Source organism: Scyliorhinus torazame, chromosome 8 (assembly GCF_047496885.1).
Source record: "Scyliorhinus torazame isolate Kashiwa2021f chromosome 8, sScyTor2.1, whole genome shotgun sequence".
In the NCBI taxonomy this organism is placed as follows: domain Eukaryota; kingdom Metazoa; phylum Chordata; class Chondrichthyes; order Carcharhiniformes; family Scyliorhinidae; genus Scyliorhinus; species Scyliorhinus torazame.
The window spans coordinates 162531153-162548722 of NC_092714.1; the positions used below are offsets into that span (position 1 = coordinate 162531153).

Here is a 17570-nt window from a genome sequence, read left to right on the forward strand (position 1 = left end):
CTTTGTTCTTGACCACGTGGCGTGATAGCAATCTTTGGAACTGGGATAGATTGTTCAAATGCATTGCATTGTTCAAAAGCATTGCAGCTGCTTTTCGTTTTTGAAGCTTTTAGATCGTTTGTCAATGATGTGGAACGAATTTTCAGGTTGGAGATAGTATTTTCCATACTGGAAATTCTAGTGTCCAGAATACCATTTTCTTTTAAGAGTTGTGCAATTTCTGTTTGGAGGCTGTTATTTTTGGAGAGCAGCTGATTATTTTGTAATGTTAATAGTTGGACTGTGGACTTTGAATGAGAAAATAATTTTTGAATTTCAGTGATTTCACTTTCAAATTCGTATGTTTCCTTCTCTGCATTGGAATTAATGTTTTGAAGAGCTTGGTAATAACCATTAATGTTCTCAAGCTCTGTATTTTTATTTAGGATTTCAGCATTTATGGTTTGAAGGTCAGAGACAGGACTTTGAAGCTCGGCATTAGTGGCCTGAAGGCTGTCATTCTTCTGTTTGAGGTCCGCAATTTATTTTTGTAGCTCACAGTTTTGATGGTATAAATACGACCGAGATTGATGAGAGCACTCGAGTTTGTAATTTGAGTCTTGTAAAAGCGCAGAAGCTGTTTGACGCTCCTTTTTGGCAGCCGTAACAGCGTCAAAGAACAAAGAACACAGAAAAGTACAGCACAGGAACAGGCCCTTTGGCCCTCCAAGCCTGTGCCAACCATGCTGCCCGTGTAAACTAAAATCTTCCACACTTCCTGGGTCGGTATCCCTCTATTCCCATCCTATTCATGTATTTGTCAAGATGCCCCTTAAATGTCACTATCGTCCCTGCTTCCACCACCTCGTCTGGCAGTGAGTTCCAGACACCCACTCCCCTACATGTAAAAAACGTGCCTCGTACATCTCCTCTAAACCTTGCCTCTCGCACCTTAAACCTATGTCTAGTAATTGACCCCTCTACCCTGGGAAAAAGCCTCTGACTATCCACTCTGTCTATGCCCCTCATAATTTTGTAAACCTCTATCAGGTCGCCCCTCAACCTCCGTCGTCCCAGTGAGAACAAGCCGAGTTTATTCAACCGCTCCTCATAGCTAATGCCCTCCATACCAGGCAACATCCTGGTAAATCTCTTCTGCACCATCTCTAAAGCCTCCACATCCTTCTGGTAGTGTGGTGATCAGAATTGAACACTATACTCCAAGTGTGACCTAACTAAGGTTCTATACAGCTGCAACATGACTTGCCAATTCGTATACTCAATGCCCCGGCCAATGAAGGCAAGCATGCCGTATGCCTTCTTGACTACCTTCTTCACCTGTGTTGCCGCTTTCAGTGACCTGTGGACCTGTACACCTAGATCTCTCTGACTGTCAATACTCTTGAGAGTTCTACCATTCACTGTATATTCCCTACCTGCATTAGACCTCCCAAAATGCATTACCTCACATTTGTCCGGATTAGTTCTCATCGCTATCCGCAATTCCACCAACCTTTGTGTCGTCTGCAAAGTTACTAATCAGACCAGTTACATTTTCCTCCAAATCATTTATATATACTACGAACAGCAAAGGTCTCAGCACTGATCCCTGCAGAACACCACTAGTCACAGCCCTCCAATCAGAAAAGCACCCTTCCATTGCTACTCTCTGACTTCTATGACCTAGCCAGTTCTGTATCCACCTTGCCAGCTCACCCCTGATCCCATGTGACTTCACCTTTTGTACCAGTCTGCCATGAGGGACCTTGTCAAAGGCCTTACTGAAGTCCAAAGAGACAACATCCACTGCCCTACCTGCATCAATCATCTTTGTGACCTCTTCGAAAAACTCTGTCAAGTTAGTGAGACACGACCTCCCCTTCACAAAACCGTGCTGCCTCTCGGTAATATGTCCATTTTCTTCCAAATGGGAGTAGATCCTGTCTCGAAGAATTCTCTCCAGTAATTTCCCTGCCATTGATGTAAGGCTCACCGGCCTGTGGTCCCTGAATTATCCTTGCTACCCTTCAAAAACAGAGGAATAACATTGGCTATTCTCCAGTCCTCCGGATCATCACCTGACGACAGTGAAGATCCAAAGATATCCGTCAAGGCCTCAGCAATTTCCTCTCTAGCCTCCTTCAGTATTCTGAGGTAGATCCCATCAGGCCCTGGTGACTTATCTACCGTAATATTTTTCATGACACCCAACACCTCGTCTTTTTGGATCTCAATGTGCCCCAGGCTATCTACACACCCTTCTCCAGACTCAACATCCACCAATTCCTTCTCTTCGGTGAATACTGATGCAATGTATTCATTTAGTACCTCGCCCATTTCCTGTGGCTCCACACATAGATTATCTGGACCACTGGGAGCTCTTCCGGGGCAGGTGTGACCTATATAAGGAGGACGGATTGCATCTAAACTGGAGAGGCATAAATATCCTGGCCGCGAGGTTTGCTAGTGTCACACGGGAGGGTTTAAACTAGTATGGCAGGGGGGTGGGCACGGGAGCAATAGGTCAGAAGGTGAGAGCATTGAGGGAGAACTAGGGAATAGGGACAGTGGGGCTCTGAGGCAGAGCAGACAGGGAGATGTTGCTGAACACAGCGGGTCTGGTGGCCTGAAGTGCATATGTTTTAATGCAAGAAGTATTACGGGTAAGGCAGATGAACTTAGAGCTTGGATTAGTACTTGGAACTATGATGTTTTTGCCATTACAGAGACCTGGTTGAGGGAAGGGCAGGATTGGCAGCTAAACGTTCCAGGATTTAGATGTTTCAGGCGGGATAGAGGGGGATGTAAAAGGGGTGGCGGAGTTGCGCTACTGGTTAGGGAGAATATCACAGCTGTACTGCGGGAGGACACCTCAGAGGGCAGTGAGGCTATATGGGTAGAAATCAGGAATAAGAAGGGTGCAGTCACTACAGGCCTCCCAACAGCCAGCGGGAGATAGAGGAGCAGATAGGTAGACAGATTTTGGAAAAGAGTAAAAACAACAGGGTTGTGGTGATGGGAGACTTCAACTTCCCCAATATTGACTGGGACTCACTTAGTGCCAGGGGCTTAGACGGGGCGGAGTTTGTTAGGAGCATCCAGGAGGACTTCTGAAAACAATATGTAGACAGTCCAACTAGGGAAGGGGCGGTACTGGACCTGGTATTGGGGAATGAGCCCGGCCAGGTGGTAGATGTTTCAGTAGGGGAGCATTTCGGGAACAGTGACCACAATTCAGTAAGTTTTAAAGTGCTGGTGGACAAGGATAAGAGTGGTCCTAGGATGAATGTGCTAAATTGGGGGAAGGCTAATTATAACAATATTAGGCGGGAACTGAAGAACATAAATTGGGGGTGGATGTTTGAGGGCAAATCAACATCTGACATGTGGGAGGCTTTCAAGTGTCAGTTGAAAGGAATTCAGGACCAGCATGTTCCTGTGAGGAAGAAGGATAAATATGGCAATTTTCGGGAACCTTGGATAACGAGAGATATTGTAGGCTTCGTCAAAAAGAAAAAGGAGGAATTTGTCAGGGCTAAAAGGCTGGGAACAGACGAAGCCTGTGTGGAATATAAGGAAAGCAGGAAGGAACTTAAGCAAGGAGTCAGGAGGGCTAGAAGGGGTCACGAAAAGTAATTGGCAAATAGGGTTAAGGAAAATCTCAAGGCTTTTTACATGTACATAAAAAGCAAGAGGGTAGCCAGGGAAAGGGTTGGCCCACTGAAGGATAGGCAAGGGAATCTATGTATGGAGCCACAGGAAATGGGCGAGGTACTAAATGAATACTTTGCATCAGTATTCACCAAAGAGAAGAAATTGGTAGATGTTGAGTCTGGAGAAGGGTGTGTAGATAGCCTGGGTCACATTGAGATCCAAAAAGACGAGGTGTTGGGTGTATAAATATTAAGGTAGATAAGTCCCCAGGGCCTGATGGGATCTACCCCAGAATACTGAAGGAAGCTGGAGAGGAAATTGCTGAGGCCTTGACAGAAATCTTTGGATCCTCACTGTCTTTAGGGGATGTCCCGGAGGACTGGAGAATAGCCAATGTTGTTCCTCTGTTTAAGAAGGGTAGCAAGGATAATCCCGGGAACTACAGGCCGGTGAGCCTTACTTCAGGGGTAGGGAAATTACTGGAGAGAATTCTTCGAGACAGGATCTACTCCCATTTGGAAGCAAATGGACGTATTAGTGAGAGGCAGCGCGGTTTTGTGAAGGGAAGGTTGTGTCTCACTAACTTGATAGAGTTTTTCGAGGAGGTCACTAAGATGATTGATGCAGGTAGGGCAGTGGATGTTGTCTATATGGACTTCAGTAAGGCCTTTGACAAGGTCCCTCATGGTAGACTAGTACAAAAGGTGAAGTCACACGGGATCAGGGGTGAGCTGGCAAGGTGGATACAGAACTGGTAGATGTCATAGAAGGCAGAGAGTAGCAATGGAAGGATGCTTTTCTAATTGGAGGGCTGTGACCAGTGGTGTTCCACAGGGATCAGTGCTGGAACCTTTGCTCTTTGTAGTATATATAAATGATTTGGAGAAAAATGTAACTGGTCTGATTAGTAAGTTTGCAGACGACACAAAGGTTGGTGGAATTGCAGATAGCGATGAGGACTGTCAGAGGATACAGCAGGATTTAGATTGTTTGGAGACTTGGGCGGAGAGATGGCAGATGGAGTTTAATCCGGACAAATGTGAGGTAATGCATTTTGGAAGGTCTAATGCAGGTAGGGAATATACAGTGAATGGTAGAACCCTCAAGAGTATTGAAAGTCAAAGGGATCTAGGAGTACAGGTCCATAGGTCACTGAAAGGGGCAACACAGGTAGAGAAGGTAGTCAAGAAGGCATACGGCATGCTTGCCTTCATTGGCCGGCGCATTGAGTATAAGAATTCGCAAGTCATGTTGCAGCTGTATGGAACCTTAGTTAGGCCACACTTGGAGTATAGTGTTCTGGTCGCCACACTACCAGAAGGATGTGGAGGCTTTAAAGAGGGTGCAGAAGAGATTTACCAGAATGTTGCCTGGTATGGAGGGCATGAGCTATGAGGAGCGGTTGAATAAACTCGGTTTGTTCTCACTGGAACGAAGGAGGTTGAGGGGCGACCTGATAGAGGTCTACAAAATTATGAGGGGCATAGACAGAGTGGATGGTCAGAGGCTTTTCCCCGGGGTAGAGGGGTCAATTACTAGGGGGCATAGGTTTAAGGTGAGAGGGGCAAGGTTTAGAGTAGATGTACGACGCAAGTTTTTTACGCAGAGGGTAGTGGGTGCCTGGAACTCGCTACCGGAGGAGGTGGTGGAAGCAGGGACGATAGTGACATTTAAGGGCATCTTGACAAATACATGAAGAGGATGGGAATAGAGGGATACGGACCCAGGAAGTGTAGAAGATTGTAGTTTAGTCGGGCAGCATGGTCGGCACGGGCTTGGAGGGCCGAAGGGCCTGTTCCTGTGCTGTACATTTCTTTGTTGTTCCCTTGCCTGTCCTTCAGTGGGCCAGCCCTTTCCCTGGCTACCCTCTTGCTTTTTATGTACGTGTAAAAAGCCTTGGGATTTTCCTTAACCCTATTTGCCAATGACTTTTCGTGACCTCTTTTAGCCCTTCTGACTCCTTGCTTAAGGTCCTTCCTACTTCCCTTATATTCCACACAGGCTTCGTTTGTTCTCAGCCTTCAAGCGCTGACAAATGCCTCCTTTTTCTTTTTGATGAGGCCTCCAATATCTCTCGTTATCCAAGGTTCTCGAAATTTGCCGTATTTATCCTTCTTCCGCACAGGAACATGCCGGTCCTTGTCAGATCTTGATTTATCATCAAGCATTCGCTCCCAATCTACGTTATTCAGTTCCCGCCTAATATTGTTACAATTAGCCTTCCCCCAATTTAGCACATTCACCCAAGGACCAATCTTATCCTTGTCCACCAGCACTTTTAAACTAACTGAATTGTGGCCACTGTTCCTGAAATGCTCCCCTACTGAAACTTCTACCACCTGGCTGGGCTCATTCCCCAATACCAGGTCCAGTACAGCCCCTTCCCTAGTTGGACGAACTACATATTGTTTTAAAAAGCACTCCTGGATGCTCCTTACAAACTCTGCCCCGTCCAAGTGGTTAGCACTGAATGAGACCCAGTCAATATTGGGAAAGTTGAAGTCTCCCATCACAACAATCCTGTTGCTTTTACTCCTTTCCATAATCTGTCTACCTATCTGCTCCTCTTTCTCCCGCTGGCTGTTGGGTGGCCTGTAGTAAACCCCCAACATTGTGACTGCACCCTTCTTATTCCTTATCTCTACCCACATAGCCTCGCTGCCCTCTGAGGTGTCCTCACGTAGTACAGTGTGATATTCTCCCTAACCATAGCGCAACCCGTCCACCCCTTTTATATCCCCCTTTATCCTGCCTGAAACATCAAAATCCTGGAACGTTTAGCTGCCAATCCTGTCCTTCCCTCAACCTGGTCTCTGTAATGGCAACAACATCATAGTTCCAAGTACTAATCCAAGCTCTGAGTTCATCTGCCTTACCTGTTACACTTCTTGCATTAAAACATATGCACTTTCGGGCACCAGACCCGCTGTTTTCAGCAACATCTCCCTGTCTGCTCTTCCTCAGAGCCATACTGGCCCTATTCCCTAGTTCTCCCTCAATGTTTTCACCTTCTGACCTATTGCTCCGGTACCCACCCCCCTGCCATACTAGTTTAAACCCTACCGTGTGACACGAGCAAACCTCGCGGCCAGCATATTTATGCCTCTCCAGTTTAGATGCAACCCGTCCTTCTTATCATAGATTATCATAGAATTTACAGTGCAGAAGGAGGCCATTCGGCACATCGAGTCTGCACCGGCTCTTGGAAAGAGCACCCTACCCAAGGTCAACACCTCCACCCTATCCCAATAACCCAGTAACCACACCCAACACTAAGGGCAATTTTGGACACTAAGGGCAATTTATCATGGCCAATCCACCCAACCTGCACATCTTTGGACTGTGGGAGGAAACCGTAGCACCCGGAGGAAACCCATGCACACACGGGCAGAACGTGCAGACTCTGCACAGACAGTGACCCAAGCCGGAATTGAACCAGGGACCCTGGAGCTGTGAAGCAATTGTGCTATCCACAATGCTACCGTGCTGCCCGTAAGATTATACAGGTCACACCTGCCCCGGAAGAGCTCCCAGTGGTCCAGATAACGGAAACTCTCCCTCCTACACCAGTTGTTTAGCCACGTGTTTTGCTGCTCTATCTTCCTATTTCTAGCCTCACTGGCACGTGGCACAGAGAGTAATCCTGAGATTACAACCCTAGAGGTCCTGTCTTTTAACTTTCTGCCTAGCTCCCTGAACTCCTGCTGCAGGACCTCATGCCCCTCCCTGCCTATGTCGTTAGTACCAATATGTACAACGGCGTCTACCTGATTGCCCTCCCACTTCAGGATGCCCGCTACCCGTTCTGAGGCATCCTGGACCTTGGCACCAGGGAGGCAACATACCTTCCTGGAATCTCTTTCACGTCCATAATGTAGCCATCTAAAATGTCTGACTCCCGATTAGAATGGTCAAACCCCGATTTAAAATGGCGAACGGAAGAGGCTGATGGGAAAATCAGCCAACAGGACTCATACGGACAGCTGCTGGTAAAACAGTGTATTCGGATCTGGGGAAGTCAGTCCAGACCGATACCTGCAGCCATCAACATCACAACAACCCAGCCATCTGCATATTAAGCAGCCATCCCCGGGAACAATTGCTACAAATTAGCAACCCAGAAAGCCGACCCAGACCTATCGGCGCCAGCAGGAGCTGACACAAAGAAAGGTAAACGACCATCCCTCGATCAAGGAATCGCTCCAGTATTGGACCATATCGAACCAAGTGATTGGGACCAGGTCCAATCACTTGGAACCAGGTACAAGGTCCGCCCCGAGAGGCAGGAAGCCCCTGGGGACTATAAGAATAGGGGCCAAGTTCAAATCGACCCTTCTTCTCCTGCCCGCAACCTTCGAGACCCTTCTGCAAGAGAACGTAAGTTTTACTCCAGCGATCGCTACCAGATAGGCACTCCTGACTATCGACTTGTACCAGCTTTTGAATCCCGCAGGCTCAGAACCAATTCGAAAGGCCATTCGTCTCCCTGACCTGGTGGGCCATTCCCAAAGTTAGGTATTGGCCTGTTAGTGGTAGGTAGTAGTTTAGAAGTAGAATTACTGTATAAGTATTAATTGGTGTATATAATAAATGAGCGTTGATTTAACTCTTACTAAGCGGTGTGTTGCATTATTAATCATTACTTGGGCTTGAACCACGTGGCGGTATCAGAAACATACCTGGCGACTCATGAGCAAAGGTGACAGAATTAGAGCAAATAAACTAAGGCTAAAACGAGCAACAATAGAAGTGCCTACCTGTGCCCCTGACTATAGAGTCCCCGATGACTATTGCTCTTCTGCGCTTTGACCCTCCCTGCTGAATATCAGAGCCAGCCGTGGTGCCACTGCTCTGGCTGCTGCTGTTTTCCCCTGATAGGCTATTCCCCCCCAACAGTATCCAAAGCGGTGTACCTGTTCGAGAGGGGGACAACCACAGGGGATTCCTGCAGTGACTGCCTGCCCCTTCTGCTGGTCACCCATCTCTCTGCCGGCACCTTGGGTGTGGCCACGTCTCTATAACTCCTAACTATGACGCTTTCTGCCACCTGCATGCTCCTAAGTGCATCCAATTGCTGCTCCAACCGAACCACGCGGTCTGTGAGGAGCTGCCATTGGTTACACTTGCTGTAGATGAAGTCGACCCGAACGCTGGAAGCGTCACAGATCTGCCACATCTCACAGTTGGAGCACTGCACCCCATGAGTGACCAAGCACTAATTAATTAATTGAAAATAAACACTTGAATTATTGTTAGATTGAGTTACAATTAACGATGTGGCCCTTGCGCTAGATGATTTTTACTGTAAAATTAAATGCTAAATACCGATCACTACCCTCAGGTTTAGTTACTCCACTATCTCGTTAATCAATTAGATTTGTTTTGCAATATTTTTTTTTTTTTCAAATTTAACAGATTCCCAACCAGCCAATCAACTTTACTGTGATGTCGCTTCAGTTTCCCCCCCCCCCACACACAATTTGAAAAGGTAGTAAAAATCAGAGTAGCTTCAGAAGTTGTAGATAGGTGATCCCGGAATGAGTTGTTGAAACCGGCACGTATTTTTTAAAGATTATTGTTGTCACTAATGATACCCCCCTTTCTGGCTGTGATTGGGTTAAAGTTATTACACAGTTAATTCAATTCGATCAACATCTGTCCGTCAAATTTTAACATGAGGTGATGAAATGCGCCTTTCTTATGAATCCTATCCGTTGTCATGAAAACAGTTTCTGGGAGTGTTGCCCAGACTCTGTGACTTGTCCAAATGTGTCCTTGGTAAGTCTAGCTTTCTTATCTGATCATTCCCATGGAAACAGCATTTTTACTGTCTTGTTTGATTTTAACACTCTATTTCAAGGAAGCCATTTAAAATCTTGGGCCATTTATTCCTTTAATTTGTCATATACTAAAGGTAGATTCGATACTAAAAATGTAGATTCTATCATAATGGTAGAGCTCAGTAATAGGAAAGGTGCAATCGCAAAGTTGGGGGTTTACTACAGGCCTCCCAACAGCCAGCGGGAGATAGTGGAGCAGACATGCAGGCAGAGTGTGGAAAGGTGTAAAAGCAAAAGTTGTTGTGGTTGATTATAACTTCCCCCATATTGACTGGGGCTCACTTAATGCAAGGAGCTTGGACGGGGCAGAGTTGTAAGGAAGATGCAGAATGGCTTCTTGAAACAATATGTAGATCGTCTAACGAGGGAAGGGGTAGTACTGGATCTGGTATTGGGAAATAAACCCGGCCAAGTGGCTGAAGTTTCAGTAAGGGAGCATTTCGGAAACGGTGATCATAACTCAGTAAGTTTTAAGGTACTGTAGGATAAAGATAAGAGCAGTCCTCAGGTAAATGTGCTAAATTAGGGAAGGCTAATTATAATAATATTAGACAGGAACTTGAGAATCTAGATTGGGGGTGGATGTTTGAGGATAAATCAACATCTGGCATGGAGAGGCTTTCAAATGGGGAGGGTGGTGGTGGACAGACATTCTGGGTGGGATTGACCTGAGGACCGCGGTTCAGCCGCCGCTTATCGCTATGGTTTCCCTCTCCCACCGTCCCCACCTCAGGAATTTGGTGAGACTTTGTGACGGAATGACCAGCTCACATGTGGAAATCACCCAGGTGGACCACGGGAAGTGCTACCGTGGACAGGAGTCAGACGCTGTTAAACAACGCGGAGCACGAGAGCTCATCCTAGACCGTGTTGTCATCATCCTCCATACCATGGGCCTGACCCGCCTGAGGATTGGGAGCCGTTTAGAATTCAGCAAAGAAGGACGAAGGGATTGATTAAGAAGGGGAAAGTACAGTACGAAAGGAAGATTGCAGGGAACATAAAGATTGATACAAAGAGTTTCTACAGATAGAACATAGAACGATACAGCGCAGTACAGGCCCTTCGGCCCATGATGTTGCACCGAAACAAAAGCCATCTAACCTACACTATGCCATTATCATCCATATGTTTATCCAATAAACTTTTAAATGCCCTCAATGTTGGCGAGTTCACTACTGGAGCAGGTAGGGCATTCCACGGCCTCACTACTCTTTGCGTAAAGAACCTACCTCTGAACTCTGTCCTCTATCTATTACCCCTCAGTTTAAAGCTATGTCCCCTCGTGCCAGCCATTTCCATCCGCGGGAGAAGGCTCTCACTGTCCACCCTATCTAACCCCCTGATCATTTTGTATGCCTCTATTAAGTCTCCTCTTAATCTTCTTCTCTCCAATGAAAACAACCTCAAGTCCATCAGCCTTTCCTCATAAGATTTTCCCTCCATACCAGGCAACATCCTGGTAAATCTCCTCTGCACCCGCTCCAAAGCCTCCACGTCCTTCCTATAATACGGTGACCAGAACTGTACGCAATACTCCAAATGCGGCCGTACCAGAGTTCTGTACAGCTGCAACATGACCTCCTGACTCCGGAACTCAATCCCTCTACCAATAAAGGCCAACACTCCATAGGCCTTCACAACCCTATCAACCTGGGTGGCAACTTTCAGGGATCTATGTACATGGACACCTAGATCCCTCTGCTCATCCACACTTCCAAGAACTTTACCATTAGCCAAATATTCCGCATTCCTGTTATTCCTTCCAAAGTGAATCACCTCACACTTCTCTACATTCAACTCCATTTGCCACCTCTCAGCCCAGCTCTGCAGCTTATCTATATCCCTCTGTAACCTGCTACATCCTTCCACACTATCGACAACACCACCGACTTTAGTATCGTCTGCAAATTTACTCACCCACCCTTCTGCGCCTTCCTCTAGGTCATTGATAAAAATGACAAACAGCAACGGCCCCAGAACAGATCCTTGTGGTACTCCACTTGTAACTGAACTCCATTCTGAACATTTCCCATCAACCACTACCCTCTGTCTTCTTTCAGCTAGCCAATTTCTGATCCACATCTCTAAATCACCCTCAATCCCCAGCCTCCGTATTTTCTGCAATAGCCTACCGTGGGGAACCTTGTCAAATGCTGGGGAACCTTATCAAACGCCTTATCAAAAGATACGTGAAGAAAAAGAGATTGGTAAAGAGAAATGTAGGCCTCCTACAGACAGAAACAGGAGAATGCATAATAAGGGACAAAGAAATGGCTGAGCAATTGAATACATACTTTGGTTCTGTCTTCACAAATGAGGACACAAATCAGATCTCAGAAATGTTGGAGAATGAAAGGTTTAGTGAAAGGGAAGAACTGAGGGAGATCAACATTAGTCGAGAAATGGTGCTGGGAAAATTGATGGGACTGAAGGCGGATACATCCCCAGAGCCTGAGAATCTGCATCCCAGTGTGCTTAAGGAGGTGGCTCTGGAATAAGTGGATGCATTGGTGGTCATCTTCCGGGATTCTATAGACTCTGGAACTGTCCCTGCAGATTGAAGGGTAGCTCACGTCACTCCGATATTCAAAAAGGGAGGTAGAGAGAACGCAGGGAATTATAAGACTAACATTGGTCGTGGGGAAAATGCTTGAATCCATTATCAAGGACTTTATAGCGGAACATTGAGAAAGCAGTGGCAGGATCAGTCAGAGTCAGCATGGATTTATGAAGGGAAAATCATGCTTAACAAATCTGTTGGAATTCTTTGAAGAGGTAACCAGTACAGTTGGCAAGGGGGACCCAGTTGATGTATGTTTGGACTTTCAGAAGGGGTTTGACAAAGTCCCACGTAAGAGATTATTGTGCAAAATTAAAGTGCATGGGATTAGGGGAAATGTATTGAGGTTGTTCGAAAACTGGTTGGCAGAGAGGAAAAAAAGAGTAGGGATTAATGGTTCCATTTCAAATTGGCAGGCAGTAACTAGTGGGGTACCACAGGGATCGGTGCTGGAACCCCAACTATTCACAATATATATGAATGATTTCGATGAGGGAACAAAATGTAGCATCTCAAAGTTTACAGATGATACCAAATTAGGTGGGAGGGTGAATTCGAGGATGCAGGGATCCTACAGCAAGATCTGGACAGGTTGGGCGAGTGGACAAATCAATGGCAGATGCAGTATAATTTGGATAAGTGTGAGGTTATTCACTTTGGAAGCAAAAACAGGAAGGCAGATTACTACCTGAATGGTTGTACATTGGGAGAAGGGAATGTGCAAGCGGGACCTGGGTGTCCTTGTGCATCATTTGCTGAAGGTAAGCATGCAGGGGCAGCAGGCAGTAAAGAAGGCTAATGGTATGTTGGCCTTCATTGCGAGAGGTTTCGAGTATAGAAGCAGGGATGTGTTGCTGCAATTGTCGATTTCGGTGGCGTGAGAGCAGCTGGTTAGTCAGTTTCAGCAGGAGCATTGCGGAAGGAGGGTGCTGGGAGGTAAGTCAACCTTTAAAAGTACTTCTCTTTGCAGGGGCAGGCCAGTCGATTTCGGCGGCGTGAGAGCAGCTGGTGAGTGGTGAGTCAGTTTCAGCAGGAGCTGAGACTTTTTCTCTTTTCTTTAAATTAGTTTTTTAGGCGGGATCAGGAAGTCGACCCGCGGACGTCTGGGAAGACCCTCACCAATAAATTCTGGTGGAGAGGAAACCCGAGACACTACACGTGTAGTGTCTCCCACCCGCCCTCCTCCTCTAACCTAATAATAAAACCCATTGGTCTGAGGTAAGTACCATATTTTTATTATATTATTATTATTTTTTATAAAAATTTAATTTAGTTGTTAGCCAGATCTTGGTAGAAAGTTAGAGGAATGGCAGGGAAGGGAGTACAATGTTCCTCCTGCAGGATGTTTGAGGTGAGGGATGCAGTTAGTGTCCCTGCTGATTTTACCTGCAGGAAGTGCTGCCATCTCCAGCTCCTCCAAGACCGAGTTAGGGAACTGGAGCTGGAGTTGGAAGAACTTCGGATCATTCGGGAGGCAGAAGGGGTCATAGATAGCAGCTTCAGGGAATTAGTTACACCAAAGATTGGAGATAGGTGGGTAACTGTAAGAGGGACTGGGAAAAAACAGTCAGTGCAGGGATCCCCTGCGGTCGTTCCCCTGAGAAACAAGTATACCGCTTTGGATACTTGTGGGGGGGACGACTTACCAGGGGTAAGCCATGGGGTACGGGCCTCTGGCACGGAGTCTGTCCCTGTTGCTCAGAAGGGAAGGGGGGAGAGGAGCAGAGCATTAGTAATTGGGGACTCTATAGTCAGGGGCACAGATAGGAGATTTTGTGGGAGCGTGAGAGACTCACGTTTGGTATGTTGCCTCCCAGGTGCAAGGGTACGTGATGTCTCGGATCGTGTTTTCCGGGTCCTTAGGGGGGAGGGGGAGCAGCCCCAAGTCGTGGTCCACATTGGCACCAACGACATAGGTAGGAAAGGGGACAAGGATGTCAGGCAGGCTTTCAGGGAGCTAGGATGGAAGCTCAGAACTAGAACAAACAGAGTTGTTATCTCTGGGTTGTTGCCCGTGCCACGTGATAGTGAGATGAGGAATAGGGAGAGAGAGCATTTAAACACGTGGCTACAGGGATGGTGCAGGCGGGAGGGTTTCAGATTTTTGGATAACTGGGGCTCTTTCTGGGGAAGGTGGGACCTCTACAGACAGGATGGTCTACATCTGAACCTGAGGGGCACAAATATCCTGGGGGGGAGATTTGTTAGTGCTCTTTGGGGGGGTTTAAACTAATGCAGCAGGGGCATGGGAACCTGGATTGTAGTTTTAGGGTAAGAGAGAATGAGAGTATAGAGGTCAGGAGCACAGATTTGACGTCGCAGGAGGGGGCCAGCGTTCAGGTAGGTGGTTTGAAGTGTGTCTACTTCAATGCCAGGAGTATACGAAACAAGGTAGGGGAACTGGCAGCGTGGGTTGGTACCTGGGACTTCGATGTTGTGGCCATTTCGGAGACATGGATAGAGCAGGGACAGGAATGGATGTTGCAGGTTCCGGGGTTTAGGTGTTTTAGTAAGCTCAGAGAAGGAGGCAAAAGAGGGGGAGGTGTGGCGCTGCTAGTCAAGAGCAGTATTACGGTGGCGGAGAGGATGCTAGATGGGGACTCTTCTTCCGAGGTAGTATTGGCTGAAGTTAGAAACAGGAAAGGAGAGGTCACCCTGTTGGGAGTTTTTTATAGGCCTCCTAATAGTTCTAGGGATGTAGAGGAAAGGATGGCGAAGATGATTCTGGATATGAGCGAAAGTAACAGGGTAGTTATTATGGGAGACTTTAACTTTCCAAATATTGAATGGAAAAGATATAGTTCGAGTACAATAGATGGGTCGTTTTTTGTACAGTGTGTGCAGGAGGGTTTCCTGAAACAATATGTTGACAGGCCAACAAGAGGCGAGGCCACGTTGGATTTGGTTTTGGGTAATGAACCAGGCCAGGTGTTGGATTTGGAGGTAGAAGAGCACTTTGGGGACAGTGACCACAATTCGGTGACGTTTACGTTAATGATGGAAAGGGATAAGTATACACCGCAGGGCAAGAGTTATAGCTGGGGGAAGGGCAATTATGATGCCATTAGACGTGACTTGGGGGGGATAAGGCGGAGAAGTAGGCTGCAAGTGTTGGGCACACTGGATAAGTGGGGCTTGTTCAAGGATCAGCTACTGCGTGTTCTTGATAAGTATGTACCGGTCAGACAGGGAGGAAGGCGTCGAGCGAGGGAACCGTGGTTTACCAGGGAAGTGGAATCTCTTGTTAAGAGGAAGAAGGAGGCCTATGTGAAGATGAAGTGTGAAGTTTCGGTTGGGGCGATGGATAGTTACAAGGTAGCGAGGAAGGATCTAAAGAGAGAGCTAAGACGAGCAAGGAGGGGACATGAGAAGTATTTGGCAGGAAGGATCAAGGAAAACCCAAAAGCTTTCTATAGGTATGTCAGGAATAAGCGAATGACTAGGGAAAGAGTAGGACCAGTCAAGGACAGGGATGGGAAATTGTGTGTGGAGTCTGAAGAGATAGGCGAGATACTAAATGAATATTTTTCGTCAGTATTCACTCAGGAAAAAGATAATGTTGTGGAGGAGAATGCTGAGTCCCAGGCTAATAGAATAGATGGCATTGAGGTACGTAGGGAAGAGGTGTTGGCAATTCTGGACAGGCTGAAAATAGATAAGTCCCCGGGACCTGATGGGATTTATCCTAGGATTCTCTGGGAGGCCAGGGAAGAGATTGCTGGACCTTTGGCTTTGATTTTTATGTCATCATTGGCTACAGGAATAGTGCCAGAGGACTGGAGGACAGCAAATGTGGTCCCTTTGTTCAAAAAGGGGAGCAGAGACAACCCCGGCAACTATAGACCGGTGAGCCTCACGTCTGTAGTGGGTAAAGTCTTGGAGGGGATTATAAGGGACAAGATTTATAATCATCTAGAAAGGAATGATATGGTCAGGGATAGTCAGCATGGCTTTGTGAAGGGTAGGTCATGCCTCACAAACCTTATTGAGTTCTTTGAGAAGGTGACTGAACAGGTAGACGAGGGTAGAGCAGTTGATGTGGTGTATATGGATTTCAGCAAAGCGTTTGATAAGGTTCCCCACGGTAGGCTATTGCAAAAAATACGGAGGCTGGGGATTGAGGGTGATTTAGAGATGTGGATCAGAAATTGGCTAGCTGAAAGAAGACAGAGGGTGGTGGTTGATGGGAAATGTTCAGAATGGAGTACAGTCACAAGTGGAGTACCACAAGGATCTGTTCTGGGGCCGTTGCTGTTTGTCATTTTTATCAATGACCTAGAGGAAGGCACAGAAGGGTGGGTGAGTAAATTTGCAGATGATACTAAAGTCGGTGGTGTTGTCGATAGTGTGGAAGGATGTAGCAGGTTACAGAGGGATATAGATAAGCTGCAGAGCTGGGCTGAGAGGTGGCAAATGGAGTTGAATGTAGAGAAGTGTGAGGTGATTCACTTTGGAAGGAATAACAGGAATGCGGAATATTTGGCTAATGGTAAAGTTCTTGAAAGTGTGGCTGAGCAGAGGGATCTAGGTGTCCATGTACATAGATCCCTGAAAGTTGCCACCCAGGTTGATAGGGTTGTGAAGAAGGCCTATGGAGTGTTGGCCTTTATTGGTAGAGGGATTGAGTTCCGGAGTCGAGAGGTCATGTTGCAGCTGTACAGAACTCTGGTCCGGCCGCATTTGCAGTATTGCGTACAGTTCTGGTCACCGCATTATAGGAAGGACGTGGAGGCTTTGGAGCGGGTGCAGAGGAGATTTACCAGGATGTTGCCTGGTATGGAGGGAAAATCTTATGAGGAAAGGCTGACGGACTTGAGGTTGTTTTCGTTGGAGAGAAGAAGGTTAAGAGGAGACTTAATAGAGGCATACAAAATGATCAGGGGGTTGGATAGGGTGGACAGTGAGAGCCTTCTCCCGCGGATGGATATGGCTGGCACGAGGGGACATAACTTTAAACTGAGGGGTAATAGATATAGGACAGAGGTCAGAGGTAGGTTCTTTACGCAAAGAGTAGTGAGGCCGTGGAATGCCCTACCTGCTACAGTAGTGAACTCGCCAACATTGAGGGCATTTAAAAGTTTATTGGATAAACATATGGATGATAATGGCATAGTGTAGGTTAGATGGCTTTTGTTTCGGTGCAACATTGTGGGCCGAAGGGCCTGTACTGCGCTGTATTGTTCTATGTTCTATGTTCTATGTACAGGGCTTTGGTGAGACCACACTTGGAGTATTTGTACAGTTTTGGTCTCCTTCTCTGAGGAAGGGTGTTCTTGCACTCGAGGGAGTGCAGCGAAGGTTTACCAGATCGATTCCAGGGATGCCGGGACTATCATATGAAGAGAGATTGACTGGGTTGGGATTGTTCTCGCTGGAGTTCAGAAGAATGAGGGGGGATCTCATAGAGACTTATAAAATTCTAGCAGGGTAGATGCAGGGAAGATGTTACCAATGATGGGTGTGTCCAGAACGAGGGGTCACAGTCTGATGATTCAGGGTAAACCATTTCGGTCAGAGATAAGGAGACATTTCAT

The 17570-nt window shown here is 46.8% G+C and overlaps 1 protein-coding gene across 1 annotated transcript in view; it reads left to right on the forward strand.

Moving 5' to 3' along the window:
• LOC140428891 (synaptonemal complex protein 2-like) overlaps positions 1 to 17570 on the forward strand; it is a 573438-nt gene continuing 555868 nt past the window's right edge. Inside the window, exon 1 of the mRNA XM_072515538.1 lies at positions 1 to 146. The gene's annotated coding sequence lies outside the window, so the exon portion shown is untranslated. The remainder of the gene's footprint in view (positions 147 to 17570) is intronic.